This window comes from Sander lucioperca, chromosome 13 (genome assembly GCF_008315115.2).
Source record: "Sander lucioperca isolate FBNREF2018 chromosome 13, SLUC_FBN_1.2, whole genome shotgun sequence".
Classification (NCBI taxonomy): Eukaryota; Metazoa; Chordata; class Actinopteri; order Perciformes; family Percidae; genus Sander; species Sander lucioperca.
In genome coordinates, this window is record NC_050185.1 from 11,761,234 (window position 1) to 11,780,562 (window position 19,329).

Genomic DNA, 19,329 nt, shown 5'->3' on the forward strand with positions numbered 1-19,329 from the left:
AAACAGAATCAGAAATCTGGCTTTATATAGCCGATACCAAAACAAATTCCTGTATCGGCCCTATATCCTGATCCTGCAAATTGGCACTGGATTTACTGTTGCTACAAACATGGTTTAAGCATCACTGTCTATTTAATATTTAAAATGTTGTGGATACTATTCGTGACTGAATTTTGTTTTTCTGTATTTCCAAAGAAGTTTTCTTTTTGGTGCAGTATTGTGTGACCTTTTTTTTTTTTTTAAATGCAGCCTAATGTTCTTCTACATTGGTTTCACCACTCAGCAGAGTTGGTTGCTGCTTTGACTTTTTACCTGTAACTATGATTTCTTGTCTTGCTTGTTTATTTTATCATTTTCACTGTGTGATTTAATGCAATCATAAAATACTGTGTTGTAACATCCTAATAATAACTATAATAGATAATTATGGTATTTAATGTTATTTTGTGATCCTTGTTTCATTATTATTATGTTTGGTAGTTGCCCAAATTGCCCCTAATTTTTTGCGGCTCATTTGCACAAGCTTTCTGGTTGAGTCACTGAGATCTTTATGCAAATCAAGTTGTGGCACAAATATGCCCTCCAAAATAGTACTTGAACAGACCAATCCAAATTCATTCACAGTTAAAGCATACTTTGCACACAGATGGGATGGCCTCTCACTCACATGCTTAGCTTGTTGGCTGATTCTCCTGCAGAGGTCCTGCAGCAATAATCACAGACAAATGGAGCAAACTGAGCAGTCTTTTGAATGACCTGCACCTCTAAAAAGACATTTCTTGTGCTTCAATAACTGAAAGAGCTGACAAAAAGTGCACACAGTCTTGTTGAGTGGAATATATTGCATCTTAACTGTCATTATTAGGTACAGGTGCAGACACAGTGTCAAATTGAAATTGACAGCATCAAATATCATTATTTTTGTTTCATTTCCAGGATAAGATTTAATCATTATGCACATTAATAATGTTAATTTAAAAATAAACAAATCCAAACAACTTTAACGTGTTTTGAGATGCTTTGATTGTAAACTATCCCTCTTCAGCTGAAGTCTATCTATTAGGCCAGCCTCTCTGTAAAGCTGGCATGTATCTTGCGGCCAAGCACACCATTAACTGGGGAATTAGAAACCCTGAGAAGTTGTTAATCACCACAGTCATTCACATTCCACATAGATTCTACTCTGCTCAGGACCTCTGTGAGCTGGGGATGGGGCATGGTCTGGGCCAATGCTATTGGACCCAATGGTCTTTAATTAGAGGGAGAGCTTGGCAGGGACTGATGGAGGAGAAAGGCTCTCAGGATGTGAGTCCAGGGTGAGAGGGTTCACACACAAAACACTGGCTTTTCATCACCGCATGACTCACTCGGTGTGTAAAGTGTGATGTGTGTGTGTGTGTGTGTGTGTGTGTGTGTGTGTGTGTGTGTGTGTGTGTGGCAGAGGAAGTGAGAAATCTGTGTGTGCGCTCGTACTGTATGTGTGTAGGTGTGGGTGTGGGTGTGCACATGATGGCGCGTGCGTGTGTTTCTTACCTCACTGCTCAGGCATTTCAGTAGAGAAAGTTGTGTAAAGAGAAAGAGTGGCTCTCACAGTGTGGGTATTCATGGATCTGGCCCCCGTGGGCCAGTCCGGGCTCCAGTGTTCACAGACAAAGCCTCTCCAGCAGGACCCAGACACACTCACACAGAAAGGGGAGCAACAGAAGGAGAGGAGCACAGGAGAGGGGGAGACAAGGTAACAAGGGGAGAGAAATTGGAATAGGGGCAGGAGGGGGCAAAGGGACAAGGTCTGTTTGGCAGTTCCCATTTGCCCAAGAATGCAGGTGTAATGGGCTGTCATCTAAAACTGGACCAACCCAAACCTGCTCTGCTTCGATCCAAAATCTGGTGTTTGTCTTGTTTTTAAAAAAATCTGAAATGACATGCTATGTTTATTATTAAGTCATTGAGTAAAACCTTGTCTTTCTGAATATTATGTCACAAATTCCAGACTTATGGGTTATAACAGAGGTGCTTTATAGTGCCTCATTTCTACTGTAACTCTACTTTAAGAAGTGGTCACACTGGAAGACACTTGCACTCAACGCACTCACAACCACCTTTATTTTTTTCTTCTTGCTGTCGGCGGAGTCCATAAATCTATCCGACACTCCTGGGGAACTGGCTCCTCCCTCTCTTTTTACATCAGCCAATCCCATCCCTCTCCTCCAGCGCTGTCTACTCCCTCTAGCATTAAGCCAGCAGATTGAGCTCCTAGGATTCCATGAGTTTCTTCCACTTGGCCGTCCTGTCACTGTTCCCCCTGCTTGGCCCCTTCCGTAGATCGGGTAGCCTGGTTCACTGTGTCCTTAAACAACCCGTGTGCATGTACAGGAAAGGGGCCCGAAAGTGGGGAGGCCCATCTCCAACCCTTAGTTTCTAAAGAGTCAGACTCACACTGGAAAATCTCTACACTGACTTTTCCTTATTGATGAACTCCAAGGTGAAATTACCACAGTCATCATCATCCATTGAATTGTATATATAGTTTATATACATTCTGTATATATAATATGCATAAAGCTTAATGTGTGATAGCTACTCAGCATGTGTACAACAATAGACAGGAAGCATTTAAACATGTTAGTAATAACAAGAAACCTACATTTTCTAAAGATAAGCATCTTTTCAAATTATTATTTGGGATATATTGACATACAGTACAGCTTTGCTGCTTTGGGCAAGCAATATTATCTTTAACTACATGTGCCTTCACACACTGACATGCACTGTGAGCTATGCAGGTTATCAAATTCCTTGGTGTTTGAATAACGGCGCCAGCTCAATAAAGAGACCAGCTCCTGTCGATTTAGTACATCAAGCTGTCTTCATAGTTATTCAGAGGCTGTTGATATTGTCATTCTTTGATACTGAATTTTGTGAAATGCTATTCATCAGAATAATTTCCTTTCTGCACAGTTTAAGAGTATTGAAACAGAGAATTCTTAATAATAATTGTTTCACTAATTCAAAACCATTTGTGAAACTCTTCAGGTTGAGCATAAAACATTTTTTGACTAATTAATCTTGAAGGGATTTTTATTAGGCCCTGGTAATCACTAGTTGCACTGGCTTTTGTATTAGATGTTGTACTTTTAAACAGTTTGACCGATTAATGGGTTTATGAAATCAAATGTTGGCAGAAACTATACCAATTAACAGAGGACATGATGGATTAATTTTAAAGTTCCATTTAAGAACTATCCATAATGTCTCTGAGGCATGCATTAAAGTAAATAGTAGTAGCACTTTTAATTTAGATACATTACTAAGCTAATCTTAACTCATATAGAACTTGGGCCTACCATCCCTCTCCCTATGGATACTGTGCTCCCTAACATGGGACACTTGTCTTTGTTTTGAGATGGGTGGATTGATGATAGATGGATCATTGATGGATGGGTGGCACCTGCTAGGATGAAATTGATGGCCTTGTCCTGAGGCAGACAGATGATGCCCCTTTTAAACTAATGATTTGAGTTGTCATATGCATCATAGGTTTTATGTTTGAAGGCCATGATTGGCAAAGTTATGTGTAATGTAGGTGCTTATAGTAAGACCTGGTCCAAATCAGTGGAGTGGACGCACAAGCGGTACAAGGTGGTACAATAGAGGTTTTTGGAAAGAAAATAAACGTGTTTATATTGCTAATATGGCCATATTTTGTAAAGAGAATCAACGTTCACATTGCTCGTGAGGAAAACTCCTCACTTTAATAAACACTTTAATTATAAAAGAAAAAAAAAACAAAGTTCAGTTAGCAGTAGAAAGTGTTGCCCATTTGATGGCTTTATAAAATTAATTTTATAAGATGACGCAATTATGTATTTCATGGCTCATGGCTTTGTCGCTAGACTGTCCACATTAGTCCTGAGAGCTTGAATGACAACGAGTGTCTGCTGTAGGAACACATAATCATTTCTCAAGGCTCAATCTTAAATTACATGCGCAAACCTACTAAAATGAAGAAAAGAGCACCTTTTGATTGGGTTTGATTTGCAGATGTTTTGGTGTGCACTTCAAATCTTGCACTGATTAGATTTAGCCTACTTTTTGGTTAGTAATGCATGCATGGATGAAACTGGATATTGTCAAGATGGCAGCATAGCTATTTAAAAAGGAGCATTCATTAAAAATAATACTTGGCATGGCATTTTATACTTTGTTATATTCTGTTTATAGTTAAATATGTATACAATGAAATAGGTTAGCCTTTTTAAATTATCTGTGCTGTGCTCCATTGATATGAAAAATGTAAATGAAAACCATACATGTTGTGTCTTCATTCTTAACATATCTCAGTCACCCAACTCACATGGAGTGGATTTAATAAAATGATAGAATATAGTTTATTTAGCCTCTTACCTAGTCAATAAACTAAGCAAAAAGGGCAATGGGGAGTGTATGTGGGAGAACTTAACTCAGAGCCTATGTTGGATGCTGAAGTAGAGATGGCACTTGTGAAATCCTATGGTGAGCAGCTACTGTACAGTAAGAGCAGCAGTGGTGTGAATGAGCAGAGAGTGAGTTGGATATGAGTTGCAGCAAGTAGTGTAAGTAATGTAATATTGCATGGCTATGAATATATTTAATGATGCACTGTAAAAATTCAGAAAATCTTGAAACCATAAATCGCTCATCCGTCATTGTTGAATTGCTCTGGTCAACTACAGATGAACTTTGCAGGTTTTCAGAACAATGTATTCACACTACAAAAACTATCATGGTCTGCCTTTTACACTAGATCATGAAGGAATGACTGTTGAATATGGGGATATCGAAGGCACAGTAGACACACTGTCATATGGCTTTATGATCCCTTTGACTCCTGATCCCCTCAAATCCCTGGTGACCGAGAGGCCATGACCCCGGCATCTGCCAGCAGTGGCAGAATGAGAGGCAAGCTATGGCTGTCTGAGTCACACCTAGACAGATGCTGTGTAAGATGAAGTCTCAGCAGTGAACCCGCCCCTACACTCACTGCCACTGACTGAAAGTCTAATAGGGCAAGATGAGTCATTACACATCGATCCTGACTTCTTTGGCTCGAGGCTACACAAAATTATTTGAAGCAGACACTTAAGATATTAGGAACACCCTATAATGACTCTTGTTTGGTCTAAAACTGCTATGAAATGTGTCTCAGTGTGAAATATGAAATTCCAAAGCCATTTTATTTTATAGTGTGCTCAATGTAGCCTAATTCGCGATGCCAATTAAAAATCAGTAACAATAGTATGACTAAGTACATAACTGAGACAAACCAAGAGCTTAGAGATACATCAAGGGAACATGGTCACTCACTCTGTTTGGCCTATCAACACACCATTGGTCTTGTGCACTGAAAAAAGTCTAACATTGCTGTTGTTCGTTTAGTGTGTATTTTCTCGTTGAAATAGCTGAAAATTATTAGTTTTTTCATTTAAAGTAAACGTTCTAGTTTATGTTTATGGTTGAATCCATTTTCTTTATATGGATACAATATAAATTGGCAGCGGGACATTAAACTGAATTTATTCATTTGATCAGAGCATTTTTATTAGATCTGTTGAAATTCTCGAGAAGCCACACCCACGACATGCGTTCGTCCAATCAGCTGCCGGTCAGGGGCGTGGCGCATCAACCATGGATGTATGACGTCGCCACACCACACTTCAGTCGTGTCGGACATATGGATCTCTACCGTAAGGCTCACACCTGAATTATAAAATGTATATCCTGGTAAATTCACCATGGGTACTGCATGATGTCTTAGGAGTTGTGCTACTATTCACAGCTCCATGATTTATCTTCTGATGACATCAATAGTCTTGTTTCGGGTGTTCAGCTGAAGCAGACTGTTTCTCTTCATACATTTGAAACTGATGTTCAATGTTATCAATTTATTAAACAATAAATATAAATGTGTTCTAAAGGAAAGTGTTCTGAGTAGTCATTGATCAAAATGTATTAAAATTAGGGCTGTCAATCGATTAAAAAAAATTTATCTAATTAATTACATACTCTGTAATTAATTAATCGGAATTAATCGCATACATAATTAACGGTGCCTGAACCGATACTTTTTAAGAAAGTAAAAAAGAAAAGAAAAAAAAAGGGCACTAAACAACAGTTGGTGACATTAAAGAACGGCTTGTTTATTGCTAAGGCCATATGGTCAAAATTAAATGATTTAATAATAATGTATAACAATAACAATAACTTATTTCACCATTAAAAATTACTGTTGAACGACAAAAACAACCACCAGGTGGGAAAAGGACATTTACAATAACTTAAAATGCACCACGAGGCTGTAGTTTACCAGTTTCATTCATTGACCAGTATGGGCGTGCTGGTCTTACAGGGAGGTGTGTTCAGGTGAATTCTTGGCGTATTGCTATCTTGAGGCAGCGGGAAATGACCACGCCATTGACCAACAAAAACCTGGTCTAAAGTCAATAGCGCAGCATTTCATTGTTATTTTAACAGCAAATTAGTAAAATGCTCCTAGGCTTATGCACAGTGCGCGCACACTATGCTTGTTACACACACACACACAGGGTAGTGCAGCAGCACACAAACATGCAAGAGATTACAAATAAAAATATTACGGTGCAAATCCGCCATCATAATAGCAATGTGCCAAGGTACAAACGCGCCTGGCTTTTAAAGGGAATGGGAGATGACACTCTGATTGGTTTATTGCATGTTACGCCCAAAACATACCTATGAATTAATGAAGACACTAAGTACAACCCTTTAGAACCATGCGCCTGGCGCCCGGACCTTTTTTCCACCGTCAAACTAGCAAAAGTGGATTTGGACACGCCCTAAATGCACCTGCGCCATGCGCTTCAGGCCATGCGCTTAGAGTGTTAAGATAGGGCCCTAGAAGTTTCTCTTGTTGTGTTAAGTAGGACTTCCTGATGCTAGTTTTGCATTAACCAAGAAACTTAAAAAAAATCTTGAAATCATAATGAGATTAAATGCCAATAAAAGCCCAATAACAATTAAATAAATCAGACAACCATGGGTTACTGATTTTAAGGAAATGCAGGATATACTTATTAATTATATATACATATATTTTTTCTCTATTTCCCTTTTAAACACTTAATTTCACAGTTATTCTTGCTTTATTAGTAATTGTGAAAGCAAGAGTGCAATTCAACCACCCTAATGTTTAGGGGTCTAACAAGTATAAGTAAAACTAGTGCAAAACCTGAGCATTCAGTTTCCTCACCTTTATGTTTTATTTTTTGAATTATTATTTTTTATTTTTTGAAAGGTTATGACAACACAATATCATAATTTGTGGTGTAATGTGGGTTACTCATTAACAACTAATCTCTTTATCCTTAAAACAGGTTTTTATCAAAGTCCATTAGAATTTAATTGATTCAATTATTCATCTTAATAGGATCCATATTTAATCTCCAGACACACAGATTTAATAAATAGGTGACAATAAACTACAAGACAAGAACTATTATTGTTGTTGTAACTATTATATTGCTTGGTTTCTAGCTCATCGTATAATTCTGGTGTTGTAACTACATTGTTATGTACACTGTATGGGGGCTAGTGTTATAGGAGTAAATATAGTGCGTATGTTTAGTCTTGAACAAAGCTTTCCATGTACTATTTATGTGAGTAAGTATTTGTTTGTGCTCTTTATGTGTGCAGAGGTGCGTGAACGTGAACTAAGTTTAATGCACATAGGTGAAGCTGTTTGCCTCCTTCCTTCCTGTTCTGAAATCTCCCTTGCTGCAGACAGTCTGGGGTGCAGAGATGGTGGATGGTGTGGGGTGTGGGGGAGGTAGGCAGCAGACATGGCGGCAGACCAGAATCAATTGGCAGTGTAATGAGATGGCCTGGTGCCCGGTAACCATGGAGCTACCCTCTTTGCATGTCTCCCAGTGCAGAGTTCAAAATTAAACTGAATGAATGAGAGAGAGAGGAGGGAGGGGAGGGAGGGCAGGGAAATAAAGGTCTGAAATGGCAGGAGTGGAGGGTGAGAGAAAGAAAGAAATGGCAAGAGAGGAGGGTGGCTGATGAGGTGCTGTGGGCTATTTCAAAGCACTGCTGTACAATTTAACTTGAGCCCTTATTTCAGAGAAGGAGGATAGAGGGGGCAAACGCCCGATCCAGCCAGGATTTTTGTACTCTGAGAAGAAGAAATATCTGGAAATACAGTTTCTATACATCTGCATTTTGCCACTGGCTGTGCACTGCCAGCATTTAAGTAAAGAACAAGCGCTCTTCACAAAGAAAGAAAGAAAGAAATGTGACATCCCTGCTTTAGTCGCTTAAAATCGCCTGTAAATCTCATTTCTTCATCCCCTCCTAGAACCACACTCTTCCTCCTGTCATGGAAGATGTGTTAATATTGAGCATTTGGCTGCATTCTTAAAGTGATTAGTACAAGCCAGTGGATCCTGCAGATGAATAGAAATTAAGTAATTATTTCAGTAATTAGATCTTTTTCTCCTTCTTACAGCCTTACCCCTGCTATGTCATTGTGCTCCCTCCTTTCTCTACTCCTTCTGCAAAGCATTTTAAGAAGCAGTGTGCCACCCATAAAGGATAGCTGCACTTTGTCTGTCTGATGAAAAGTGTTTGCTGGTAAAGTATGTTGTCAAACACCACAGTACAGACAAACCATGATTAGTAATACTTAAAAAGTTATATCAATACTTTATACCAAGATTATAATTATGTTGAGAGAAAAAATATAACATTTCAAAAGTTAGAAAACCTTTAGAATTTGAATATATCATTCATTTACATTATTTAAGTGTGTCAAGAGGAAACCAAAGGTAAACTTGAATAATTATTTAGAAAGTGAGAATAATCGATGTAGATAATGCAACTTGTTGATAATTGTGGTTCTTGGTTCTTTTGTGTGTCACAATGTGATACTGTCAACCGATAATCAGCAATCAAATCAAACATTGAGGAAAATTAGGAAAACTTAGATTTTTTGTTGTTGCACAAAAGCCAATAAACCAATCCTTTTTTTTTTAATTTCAAAAGCTAATCTCTACTAATAAAAAGCTTGTCAAGTGAGCCGAGCATGCTGAGGATAAAGTTTTATCTCCAGTGGCAAAGATTTAGTTGTTTTCTGACTGAAAGCCAGTGTCTTCAGTGTCTTTAGAAACTGGTCAAACCTGGCTCAAACAGGGCAGAGCCGGCCGAACCAAGCCATCAGTTTGTTTTTTGCAGTTTTTCCTGCAAAGGCGAAAGTAAATGTTAAAAAAATAGCTAAACATTCAGGTTAAATAATATGTGTGTTTTTTTGAGTAAAGATTGGACTGCTACTTATCTCGATATGACCTTTGCTTGGACTAGGATGCCGTCTTACGTTTTCCAATCAGTGGTATTTAGAGGAAGAGCGTGATATACTTCTAGTCTGTCTGTTCAGTTAAAAGCATGTTCAGCAGTAGGCCTCATGGCCTGTGAAAACTGCTCAGGCACTCTCTGCAGAAATGGCCCAGACTTTTAGAGTTTTGAGTGCACGTTGAGAGAGAGACGAGACAGTGGGCCAAGATGTCTGTGGTGTGGATTAATGGGGAGGACTGGAGAAAGGGTGCCGCAGTTGTGCGTGAGCAGAATATTTGATGGGGGAAGCGAAAGGGAGGAACAGTGAGGGACAAGCAACTGCAAGAGATGGGTGAGATGAAAGGGGGGAAAAAGATAAATAAATGGACTGAAACATCAAGAAGTAAAGCTGTATAAATGAAAATGTACAGTAATAAATACTGTTGCTATATCGCATCTTCCACTGCTGCTTTATCCTGCTCTCTTGTCTGATTGCACTCTACAGTGTAGGCTTTCAACATTCATTCTGTTGCACTGGGTTGAACTTGGGGATCACATCTACACAAAGGCCTTCACAGACAGTTGAAATATACTACAGTCAAGTGCAATGATTAGATACCTCTGAATACGACACATGTAGGAAACAAAACGAGGGAGAGAATGTACAAAGCAAGTAATATGCAAGGCATTTGGTTACATTTGGTGTCACAACTAAGTTTACTTACTGACTTATTACTGTCCCTGTGAGAAATAGTGTAGGCACATATGTAACCTTTATGAAATCACTTCTTATGTTATGTACTACACACCTCTTCTCTTTTTGTTCCAAAGTCTCTGCAAGACAGATGGGTACATCTGCTGTCCTTATGTTTTGGTTGTGGTAAGCAGCAACATTTCGATAGACAAAATGCCTTTTGTTAGACAAAATGCTCCAATGGCTTCCAATGGCTATACATACACACTGATACTTTGATCTTCATACTTTCATGATCATGAATATGTGTAATTAGGGGTTGTGATTAAGCAAATTGAATACTGTGATATTATAGCCCCATCATTGAGGAGCTGTTTAAATATAAACACAACTCCAAGTGTCCATCATACTCTAACCCAAAATTACAAATGCTACCCAGCATAATATATAGTTGTTGTTTTTTTTTTTTTTACAGCTTTTAATTACATATTAGTGTAGCTTGGACTGTGGGTGGTTATCTCATGTTTGGACTTTTTTTGCACTGCCTGCTCCCTGGGAGGCTACATTTTGCTTGTATGTACTCAGAAAAGCATTGCAATGTTTTTTTTTTTAAATGCCAATAAACAAGAACCACTTTTGAAAGAGGACCATTACTGGACATGAGTGTACTTTGGAAAGCACCCGTTGCCCAGAAGTCACTTGGTACCAATGACTAGCCTGAATGGTGACATGTAAAGGTATTTGTTGCTGCAACACAGACGCAACTCTGACTCATCTGTGAATCAGAGCCTAAAAACAAATAGTTAAGACAGTTATGAGTGGCTAGGTACATTATTGTTGCTGGTTGTAGCCTTTCCTGGAATCTTCCATAATTGCTTTAGGCATTTAAATTGCTTAAACATATTATTATAAGCAGTAGACCATTTGAAGTGGAATGTGTTAGCAAAATTCCCAAAATGCATGCCTCTTGTTAGCCTGCCATCCCTGTATAAAAAAAATACAGAATCGTTCATGGGGGCGGTTCCCTAGTCGCAGGTGAACAAAACGAACCGGGTCCTTTCTCGCTGTTAAAAATTAACAAATCGCCTACTGATTATATTTAAGATGCTTAATGGATAAATATATTAATATTCAGGTGTAAATAAAGACTCTGTAGGTTTTAATCCACTATCATGTTGAAGATTTAAAAGTAGTATTAATATTGTTCAAGTGCACTTGTCATTCCAAATGAAAGTTTTGTTTCTTTAGGATGAGAGTGTAGAAACTGACCCAAAAACAAACATAGTACATAATTGCATCAAAATCCTGAGTGCTATAAAAGATTTGGGTAATAAATACACTTTGTGATACAGAAGTATGAAGGCATTTTAAGTTATTTTATTGGATTCATAGTAGTCTGGCGATGAAATTAAACTCATGCAGTCTGTTATGTGTCTCTCTCTGAAGGACAGCATAGACCCTCATAAGGACATTGGGTAAAACCAGAAAATGGGGGCTGCCTTACAGAAAGACAAGCAAGGTCAAATTTTGTGTGAGGAGTGCTGAACGTGCTGTTGTGATACTTCATTAATAATGTTGAAATATTATTTACATTACAACAGTGTTGTAGCTATATCATCTGACATTACTTTAGAAGCTCATCCTGTACCAATAAAGGACTATTCCTAGCATGTCACTTACACATTTCTCAGACAAAACAACATGGGTTTCCTTTTTTAAAGGTGGCAAAATTGAAACCAAAATGGAAGCAAAAAGGTTTCTATGACACTGATGGGAGGAGTTAACATCTCACTTCTCTGCCGGCAACTGCACCTGTGACACTGCAATAATAGATCTTTCACTTAAACACTAGTAAATCACACAGTACATTATTAGTTTATGTTCTGTTCAAAAGTTTAAAGTTTGGTAGATGTACCTCACCATGGCTGCAGTTTGTATAGGCCCAAGATGGACAATGATGACAATACATACAGTAAGAAGATAGTAACCAAAACAATCAAATACAATATTAATCCATGTTGCTCAGGCCTGTATTCTTCTGGTCGATTGTCACTGCATTTTCTGTCCTTGCGTTATATTTTTTTTTAATGTGATAATGATTTTTTCCCCCATTGTTGGCAGCCCACTTTCTCTTCTCCACTTTCCCAGGCCCTGAGGCAGGCTTTAAGGGGTTACCTTGTTAGAGATTTGGGGTTATGCCCATGCCGGTCGCTCTGTTTTCTTCAACCTTCTGTTTTGGAGAGGCCCTTTTCTGTGGCGGCACTGTGACAGGGTTCTTGGCAATATCCTGAAAGTCAAATCTGTTCATTTAGATTCAAGTGGTGACCATGGAGTAGGAAGCAGCCCATTGGCTGTAACTAGCATCCAGGACACCTAATGTCCTGAACTAAACATTTGTCGTTTTTCATAACATGCTGATATACATGAGTGAATCTATGTGTGAAGGTGATTCTTGTATTTCTGAAATATGGCACATGCTGTGGCTTCTTGTGCAATTTGTAACTGCTTATGAATTGCTGACAAATGAGCTTATTGTTCTTCCTGAGGTCAGACGTCCGGATCAGATAGGGTTATCATGTTTTGCTTTAGGACACTTTAGCAGTGCAGCTGCTTACTGGTATGGGGCTTCATTGAGTACAGTCTAACTACACAAGAGTGTAGAACAGCTAAGCAAAATCTGAAATAGTGGCTCCAATGTTGGTGCAGGTTACCTCACTGGTGGGTTTATCTCGCAGATGTAGGATGGAAATATTTGGTAAATGAGTGGTGTATATTCTACCAAGAACAAGAACTGTCCTGTATAAAACATATCTATCTAAGTCTATTGCTGTGAAGAAAAAAACCCCCACCCATGTTTTTTTTAATGGGAAAAACCAGTATGGACTCACAGAAAGTTGTACCCGGTTGCATAATTTCTTTATTTAATAGGGAGTTTAGAAAATGAAATCCATTGCTCTTTTGCATGTTGCCACTTGTCTTTTAGCCGAGTGTTGCTTTTTGTTGTTAAATTAATCTAGTAGCATTAGAGCAAATGCACATCATTATACTATACAGTGCAGTATGCAGTCCTTATAATCAGTGATGTGTCACCATAGCAATAGTACATGTTCAGAGGTTTGCTTAGATTTCTTCTTTAGTTTAAAGGGTTGAATTTAAAATTACATGCAGTCTTTGGCCTTGAATCTTGAATCTGCAGAGCTTTTCAGGGAACACAGGAGTAAAGATACAATGAACAGAAATCAGCTTGCGGATAGAACATTGAGATACTCCGGTATAAATGCGTTGATGTGGATATAGTATTACTGACTGCAGCAGTCTGGCTATTGAGCTACGTACTGTTCTGATGGCAAAAGTGGTGCCGAGGTTAAGTACTGCAAGACTGACCAGAAGAATGCAGTCCATTCAAATAAATCAACTTTCATGATACATTTATTATGATTGGAAATAAGGGAAAATTATGGAAATTTGCAATTATGATGTTGGCCTGCAATGCTGAAAATAAAAACCATGGACACACAAAGATAAAATAAATAATTCCACAATTATTGATATGTAAATATTTTCTTTTTATAAATAGAAAATATACAGTGATCAAACTAAAGTCACTTGTCATGTAAGGCATTCAGGAAACATTAAAAAAGAACATTAAACATAGAGCATTAGGAGCACGACCCATTAACACAGACAACAGTGTGCAGCATTAAGATGTGGGCATGTGGGAGACACACAATAAGCCATATCAGCCTTTCTCGTTTACAGTCGTAGCCTTCCCCTGCATGGTGGGCTGAGTAGAGTTTCTTATGGACTGACAACACAGCTGTACGCCATTCGTCCGGTCTGAAAGACAGCTAATGGGAAAAAGGGCATGAGTGAGGAGAGGGAAAAGAGGGAGCGATGCTCGCTGAGTCGCCCAGCCCTCCCCTGAGCAGGACGGGGAGCACCACTCTTCCTCTTTGCTCATAGCTGCTTTCTCCCGGCCCTCAGCCATTTTGGAGAGAGGAAAAAGTGGCTGCTTTCTCTCTCCCTCTCTCACTACGTGGCATAGCTTTGGAAAGGCTTCAGTTGCTGTGTTGTAGCAACAGAGAAGATACGTTTTGCAGCTCGCACTTGGGAGATAATATGTTTGCAGAGAAAAAATTTTGATGCGAAACTACCTTTTTTTTTTTTTTTTATACATTTTTGTTTCCCTTGCATTCAGCTGCTAAGCCTCTATCCTCTTTGCTGTTCACTTTCACTCATGCTGGGTCCATTTCTTTAATAACTTGCGCTTTAGTTTTGTTGGCAGGTCCTTTCCCCTTGTCTCTTTTAAGTCATGTCTTTTCTCATCTCTCAATTTGATTTTATGCAACAGAGTTTAAGACAAAGGGATATGTCCAAATTTTGGCAGCACTAAGAAGAGACAGAACTGCAGCCAAGGATCCTGCTGGGATCCAAAAAGCCAAGCAGAGTGAAGCACCAAAAAAAAAAAAAAAACACAACCCCTTTGCTTGGTCACAAATTCCACTTTCTCTGTAGCCAGCCCTGCGCTGCCACTCCTCCTTATCCACATCTTACCGCATTCAACCTTTTGCCATTTCTCTCTTGCCATACCTTTTTTTATAGGCGATTTGAGGTTTTTGTACCCCGGAAAATGGGCAATGGACAACGGGTTAGGAGGGCGTAACAGACAGAACGAGGGGATGTTATCTTCTTACTTTTGCTTGTTATTTAGGTTATTTTTTCTTTTCTTTTTTTTACTGTTACTGTTATTGAATCGTTGTTGGAGTGCTTGTAGTTTTTAGTCTTGTATGTGTTTTAAGGGTATGCTTGGATTACCACGTGTTTGTAAGTGTGTGGTTTTAGGAATGTGTGTGCACGGGTATCCTATCTGTCAACGTTGGGCTTTCTGTTCTGTTCACTGTTTCTGTTTTTATAGGTTTCTTGATTTATTCTGAAGCAACGGCCTACTCTGGTCCTCAAGCCTGACTCCATCTTATTCCAGAGGATGTCTGACCATCTGCCCTACTGGTATGTTGGCGATTTATAATACTTATAGTTTTCTCTCTTTTAGCTTGGTTCAGTGTTGTTTCTATTCCGCACCATATGATGCGTACCTGATGATTTGTTCACAGTACATGTTGTTTTGATGGTGTTCCTGGCTGGTAGAAAGGTCAAAGAAAACACTGTTATTACACATTATGGAATCATTTATTAAATCGACTGTATTTATAACTTACCAAAGTTATAACTGGCATTATATTTTGTATTGCACACAGGTGCGATTTAATATGATTTCACAGTGTCATTTAGTCTTATTATAGAATATTTTCCTAGAAATTTTAGATTTGTTATCTGTAGGAGATTGACGATTGACTTGGTCTAAGAATACAAATGGTCTTGTAATGGGCCTGAGACATTTTGTATATATTGTGGTATTTCATTAAATACTAATAAAATGGCATTTTATACAGCACGCATTATTTTTCTGAATTCAAATCAAATAGCTGGCATTTTGCATTTTTACACAACATACAGTATATTATTCTGTCTGACATTTCAAAATGTTGACCCCAGAGGAATGTTATCAGTAGGTTACACAAACACAATGTCCATCTCACAGGCATGTGCTCTGGCCTTTTCAGTCTACCATGGTTTAATTTCAAAGCTACAAGCTACAAAGATACACAAACAGGAAATATGTTTTATAGCCACATTGAAAAGGTTAGATTAAATATAAAAACATGAAAATACATTAAAAGGAATAATATTTTATTTTACTCTCAGTCAAGGATTTAGTCCTTAAGTATTATACAAGTTAAAATAGAGTGAACTCTTAAATATCTAACATAAAATGGAAGATATCAACATTTTTACTCTGGGTTTTGATAATAATGTGTTAATAATAATGATAATAATACTATGTTGTTCATGGTGGCTCATTTGCTAGAGCGCCCACTGGGTGGGGTGGTATGTTGAATGCGTGAAGTTTACAGGATGAGCTAGTAGAATGACTTGCTGTTTCCATTTTCTGTGGGTTTCGTCTTCCTTATTTGCTCATGAAGGGGTAATGCCAGCTGCCACAAACCCGTAGATCCGAACTTGTGGTGACTGGCTGCACAAGCTCGTATCTATAGGTATGTGTCTTCCTGGCAACTACAGCACCTGCGTCTGTCTGTAAGAAAAACAACTAGCTCAAAGTAATTCTCTTCAAAGCAGATTTTGACTGTATAGTCAGAAAGATGGGAATTGTTCGACTTCATTACAGTCTTGGCTATACAGTAAGTCATTTATAACACCAAGCTCTCCTTGCTTGTGTTCCTACGATTGAACAACACTGACCCTGTCCCGACAGGATATTCTCTGCCAAACTTACACCACGTGTCCAATCTTTACACAGTGACCCCACCCAGGGTGGGAGGGTTGGACTGTATGCGGAAATGACATGACATAAAAAAAAAAAAAAAAAAAAATGGAATTAGGCCATTAGGTCAATGCTGCAAATCAATGAACAGGACTGCTTCGCAGCAAAATTACAGGGTGTTTGCATAACATTGATTTGTCAGATATGTTATCAATGGATTAGCAAGAAATTCCTATCTGGTTATTTTAGCTAAAGCTGTTTTTTAAATGTTCTTAAAAATGTCCACGTTGTAGTAACAATCTATATCATGATATAGTTCGCTTTCACAACATCCTGTAAAATTACATTTAGCATGATAGATATGATCCATTTTGCCCTAGAAAGCAGCCATCCTGCAGTTACCTCCAGTGTTCCGCAGGTTGAGGTAGTAGGTTGTATAGTTGAGAGTGACACCACAGGAGATAACTGTACAGCCTCCTAGCTTTCCCTGAGGAAACGCCACACACTATGGACACTGATGGATTATTTTACCAACACCAACTTTTGGGCGATGTTAGACTGGACACTGAGTTTGTAAATACATTGTCTTTATATCAGGTGGTTTCATATCTGGCCATTAAATATTTACTTTGACTATTCACAATTTCTTTTCTTTCACAAAATGTTTTTATAGCGTGTAGGAACAGATCAAAAAATGTGTGTTGCACAAACTACTGTAGCATGAACATGGCAAATTTGCCTCTCTTATGACATTGTTTGTGGCAGGAAGACACAATTAAAACAATCACAGGGCAGGGGACAATGAGGGGGAAAACATGTGAGTGTAGGGGGGAAAAGTACCAACATGCTGCAGCGAGGTCTGTGGGCCGCTCTAATGAAAGAGATGCCACCGAAGGGAAACACCATACAGCCGCAGGGGGAAGGACACGGTTTTGGCAGCCAATTATGTACAAAGTTCAGTTTCACTTAACCAAAGCGATATATTTCCTCTGCATAGCTATGTGGTAAAGACACTGCTGTGATCAGAACAGTTTATAACAACTTTCACTGCTTCAAATCAAGAAGTCCAACGGCTCCTGAAATCATCTAGATCCCTGACAATGTGAAAAAACACTGATTTATTGCTTTATCTGAGGCATTCTCAAATGAATTTCTTGCGCTTTGTCAAGAGATTTGCTCTTGGCTGCTCTTTACAGACATATTTCAGCTTAAATTTTGATCTCCGTTGCAGACTACATTTTCTAAACTTATGGGCTCCTATCAATAGACTCCACCGCCGAATGTGACATACAAATGAAATCAATTTTTAGAAATTAAATAATTTATATATCTATATATGTATTTTATTTTTATTTTTTTTATTTTCTCCTGATTTCCCTGAGTAACACAGTTGTGAAAATCAATTATTCCAGCTACATCTTTATTTGAACATAATAAAAGTAATAAAAGTATGTTCCTTATGCAGTGTTTAATCTGAACTAATCTATTAAGCAAAACGAGGCAGTTTTGGTCCTTATGGTATCCCCCGTGCAGTCTGCTGCTGTGTGCAGATGTGTAGAGCATGGGGTGGTGTGATGATGAAAGACTGTTTCCACTTAAACTCTTCGCTCTCTATCCCAAGGCCACCGGGTTCGATGGAGGTGGAGTAAGGAGCTCTGTGGGCCAGAATGAAGCGGGGGCCCTTAGTACGGGGCAGCTTCTGCAGTACGAGAGAGCGAACAGTCAGTTACAGTAGATACAGCATGATTCTACTGTGTAGTTTTTTTTCTGAGTGCATAATTACCCTGCTTACTCTGTTTTTTTTTCCTGGTACGAGCAAAGTGTTTTTTATTTGCATCCCTGTCTATGTGAGATATTTTGTTGTGGCCATGGGGTTGTGTGTTCCTATATACTACAGCAGGAGGCATGCAGGAGCTGTCCTTAGTGACCCCCTTCAGCACACACACACCATGCCCTCGTGGAATCTAAGTGTAGGTTTTTGTCTACAATGAAATTTTCTATAAATAGTCCTGTAGCTGTTCTAATGTTAGTTCTGAGTGACTCGAAGTGTCAGCGTCACTTAAGAGGAAGTGAAAGTAAAGAAAGGTACTTTGTAAAACTGAGATTAAATGAATGGACCCTTAACTGCAATATAGTGCATGTGTTGAGAGGATACGGCATGTGATGTCTGTGACCCAGAGAGATGCATTTGCTTTGAAAAAAACCCCTGCTGCAATAGAGTTTAAAAAAGGACAATATCTGATGATATTAAGTCAGAAAGAAAGAAAAATGTAGATGATGTGAGAGCTTGTGTTTATGATTTCAAATTGACCTTGTAATTAAAGATCCTTTCAAAGAAACCAGTAGAGGGAAAGAGGGTGATAGTGTGGGACCACACAGGCCATTTTTCTGCTGTCACTGATCTCAGCCCATTGTGTGTTGTCCGTCAGAGGAACCCTGTTCTGGTAATTCCCACTTCTCCCCATTTGTCTCGCTTTTCTGCCATCTTGTCTATCGTCCTTTTCTGCTGCTTTACAGCAGCTAATACTGATAAAGTATAAGACTACCACACCACCAGGATTCCAGTTACATTTCCTTTACCGCTCCCTGAACTGCATTTTCTCTCCCTTACTCCCTCCTTTTTCTCTTTCGATCTTGTTCCCACCCTCCTTTTTCTCCATGAAACGCACGCTGTAATACCCAGTCACTCTCACAGACACAGAGGGAGAGGGAGAGGGAGAGGGAGACAGGAACAGAATACCGGACTTGCCGACTGGAGAATGATTTTTTTCTTTTCTTTAATGAAAAGGAGCTTGAAAAGAGACATTGTAAGATCAAAATGTGATTGCCTATCTTTGCCTTCTTTCTGTCTCTCCTCTGCTACTGTATGCTCTTGTTCTCTCTACCACTTTCTCCCTCCCTCTCTACCTTTCCTTATCTCTCCTTCTCTTCATATAGCAGGCCTTTAGAGTCT

At 38.8% G+C, this 19,329-nt stretch overlaps 1 long non-coding RNA gene across 1 annotated transcript in view; it reads left to right on the plus strand.

The window, feature by feature from the left end:
* The window catches only part of LOC116064977, a 39,535-nt gene extending 23,436 nt beyond the window's left edge, over positions 1-16,099 (plus strand). The window contains exon 3 of the long non-coding RNA XR_004108642.2: positions 14,952-16,099. This is a non-coding gene — a long non-coding RNA (uncharacterized LOC116064977). The remainder of the gene's footprint in view (positions 1-14,951) is intronic.
* The last annotated feature ends 3,230 nt before the right edge of the window (positions 16,100-19,329 follow it).